The sequence below is a fragment of the Primulina tabacum genome, chromosome 5 (genome assembly GCF_025594145.1).
Source record: "Primulina tabacum isolate GXHZ01 chromosome 5, ASM2559414v2, whole genome shotgun sequence".
NCBI lineage: Eukaryota > Viridiplantae > Streptophyta > Magnoliopsida > Lamiales > Gesneriaceae > Primulina > Primulina tabacum.
Genome location: NC_134554.1, coordinates 4,439,840 through 4,443,626, shown reverse-complemented (window position 1 = coordinate 4,443,626; position 3,787 = coordinate 4,439,840). Strand labels below are relative to the sequence as shown.

At 34.5% G+C, this 3,787-nt stretch overlaps 1 long non-coding RNA gene across 1 annotated transcript; it reads left to right on the top strand.

The window, feature by feature from the left end:
* The first annotated feature begins 1,058 nt into the window (after positions 1–1,058).
* On the top strand, positions 1,059–3,231 carry LOC142545700 (uncharacterized). Its single transcript, XR_012820321.1, has 3 exons — positions 1,059–1,400; positions 2,469–2,500; positions 2,784–3,231. It is a non-coding gene; the product is annotated as an uncharacterized LOC142545700 (long non-coding RNA).
* Positions 3,232–3,787: the final 556 nt, after the last annotated feature.

The following is a 3,787-nucleotide window of genomic DNA, read 5'->3' as shown; positions in this document are numbered from 1 at the left end:
GATTTTTCTTTAATCCTGATTTCGAATTTGAGTCTCGTAATCAAAACTAAGCGACGTGTGTAATGTTGACGGAACTTCTAACAAGAGAATAAAATTAGCAAAATAGAGCCATTAGCTCGAATTTTATCACTAACTTGAAACAAGTTTGCGTTCAAAATAATTTATTTTTAAAGTCCCGCAACCAATGACGAAGCTAGAAAATTTTTAAATACAAAAATTTTAAATTTTCTATCTTCCGTCTTTATTTTTCTTCTTAACTTAACCAAACTAAATACAAGTTTTGACCAAAATCATAATATAAAAAAATTAAAAATAGAAAGGCCTGCCTAAGTACAGCCTTGCACGCAACTTAGCGATTGTAGTTCGTTAGTATCACATTGAGACTCGCTCTGATTTTAAGTAGGCAAAAACTTGTGTGCGACGGTCTCATGGGTCGTATTTTGTGAGACGGATATCTTATTTGGGTCATCCATGAAAAATACTACTTTTTATGCTAAGAGTATTACTTTTTATTGTGAATATCGACAGGGTTGACCCGTCTCACAGATAAAGATTCGTGAGACCGTCTCACAAGAGACCTACTCTTTTAAGTAAAACCGCGCATGTATATTGATCATGATATTTTTTTTTAATATTTAAGTTAACTTTTACAAAATAAACTTATGCTAATAAGCTTTAAAAAGTGATATTATAGAGTTGAGTTTGCATTTGGAGGAAAGTGAAAAGGGTGAAAATTTAAATTTATAACTATAAAATAGAAAAAAAGATTTTAATAAAAAAATTGTCATTTTGTGAAAAGAATATATAAGGTTAAAATTAATTTCGGCTGTGGGAAAAAAAAGAAGAAAATGTCTTTATTGAACCACGAGAGTGTCGAAACTTGGAGCTTAAGATAGATTTTGGAATATAATATGGGTTTTGGAAGTTGGATTAGGGTTTAAGTTTTGTTTGGCATGAGAGAGAGAGAAGGGATTTGCTAGCTGTAAGTTTGAAATCATGACACTTTTAAGCGTGTTTCGGTCTCCTCCATTACCTTGCCTGCCTTCGTCATCTTTTTTTGGTTGCGGGTTTCGATGCAAATTTGTTCGTATAATATTTTCATGCACGTATAATCAATCATACACAGAATTATGATTTTGCACAATTCTTGACATCATTTTCTGAGTTCTTCAATGAACCAATGCAAAATTAATTGTGTGTAATATTGGGGTTTTCAAGATTTGTGATGATTATAACGTGAAAAATGAGCAAATGGGTTTTTGGGTTTTGGTTTTCATTTTTTTTATTGTTTTTGTTTTGAAGGTGGAAAGAAGGATTGATTTGGTGTATGGAGGTGGAAGCGTGGGCTTGATGGGTCTTGTTTCTCAGGCAGTTCATGATGGTGGGCGCCGTGTTCTAGGGTTTGCTCCCTCCTCACGGCACTCATTAAAAAAAAATATTAGATGGTTTAACTGTTGTCAGTTGGATGTATCCTTAGCAGTGAAATTTTTTATCTTTTAACATTTTTTTAAAAAAAATCATGCATGGACTGAGTTTATTTGATAATCTCTTGTGTGCATGACACAAGTTCGACATGTGTATGCGTTAAATGTATCTCTCAGAAACTAATATGAATGCGGATTGCGTTGTTTGTTCGTCTCATTTCGAGTATGCATGTGAGCATATGGATTCTGAGATTATTGCATTCATGCCAAAGTTTGAAGCCGCTAGCGAGCAGATGTATGAGTGAATTAATACAAGCAGTTCTATGTTTTGGAAGATCAGAGAAAATTGAGTTCTTATTTTGATCTTGTAGAGAGAAGCCGGAGCAGAAGTCTAAGAGTCATTTAATTCGGAGTGTGTTGGCTCTTTAAAGTGTACCCCTTTTAAATGAAAAGCTAAATCTAACACATTTTTAAGAATGCCTTAGGGACAAAAACTTCATTCTGCATTTGAATGCTCTCTGCTCTAAGCCTTATTTGAATGGGCTGTACATATGCATGCTGGGTAGAATTTTTCTTCTTAGAGTTTTTCATTTTTAATATAAGGGAAGTTTCAACTTTCAAGTGACAATTATCATGTCCCCTTGTGATTACAATATTTTGTTTGGCCCATGCAAGATTCTCTAATTTTCCTGAAAAGGGTTCCTTCTCCCACACCAAAGGCAGACATCACAGGATCAAATGTTCTTATAACTTTATTGTTTATGTGACACAATAATTACTTTTTTCAAGGGCTTCGATAGATTGAAAGTTTGTGTACATTGTCATACCAACATCATGAATCTTACATTTTTGTAAAAAAAAAAATCATAAATCTTACGCATCTCACTCCAAGTACATGCATTCTGCTGTTCATGAGGTATTACCCTAAAAGTTAAATGTCCAATTTGGCATGAGGTTTTTCATGGATCTACATGTCTTTGTTCATGAGCTAAGGTATTGCTTCATTTTCCATCTCGTGCCATAAATAATATAGTTTTTTTGCAGGGTTATTCCAAGGACTCTCATGCCTCAAAGAGGTACGGAACCAGGGGCGGAGGTACAGCTTGTTGTACTCGGGTTTTAGCCCGGGTGTACAAATTTTTTTTAAAAATTTATATGTAAATTTTTGTATAATTTTGAATAAATTTGATATTAGCCCGGGTAGATCAATTTAAAATATTAAAAGATGTTTGAGTTTAAAATTCTAGCCCGGGTAACGCTAGATTCCTGGCTCCGGCACTGTACGGAACGAAACTTTTTTGTTTTCCTATTCTCTTTTGTTTCTCGATCTTCTTTAAAGTTTGAGTACTAAATGCACAGATAACGGGGGAACCGATTGGAGAAGTTTGTGCAGTATCTGATATGCATCAAAGAAAGGCAGAGATGGCTAGTCAGGCTGATGCCTTCATTACTCTTCCTGGTGTGTGTGTGTGTGTGTGTGATCATCGTATATGTGTATGCACATGCATTGTTGGAATTTGTATACATTGTTTTGTGTTAGAAAATGATTTCATAATTGTGAATTTTATCATATTGGTTTACAGTAATGATTATTTCCTCTTTTGTCAATTTCAAGTGGTTATGTAACCCTTCAAGAGTTACTTGAAGTCATTACGTGGTCTCAACTTTGAATCCATCGTACGTAAACCGTTAAGTTGCTATACTTTCCATTTGTAGGTTCAGTTTTTCAATATTGGGACATATCTATTACTCAGTTTCATCTATAGAGAAATGTTTTGATACATTTGTGACCTTGACTGATTTGCCGCTCTTAGTAAGAATCTGCAGAAGTTGTGAAAAATCGCAGAACATATATAGTTTCTTTAATGACAGTTGTGTGGGTTTTTTTTTTATTTGATCGGGTTTGAACCTTGACCTCTCCCACAATAGGGAGATGATTATGCCACTTAGAACACAGTTTTGTGATGATTGATATGGTGATTACCACGATTTTAGTTTCGAATATGCTAATTCAAAGATATTATTCCAACCAGACCTGAATTGAATTTGTTCCAGCAAAATGAAATATGAAAGGTGTCGAAAATGACACAGATTTGGCCCATTATTTTCATAAATGCAATGTTATTACTGTTGTAATCCATCCACGGACTATCATTTTAAGAACATGCAGGTGGGGCTTCTGAATGTGGGCGATTACCATATTTCCTTCTTGTGCTTCTTGGATAAGGCTGTTGGTGAAAGATTTCTCTCTCGAACTGCGCGTAGAATTATAGTATCGTCTACCACAGCCAAACAATTGGTCAGAGAACTTGAGGTATGCTATTAATTCTGCAGAAATTCGTCCTAATGCTTTTAGTCCATAT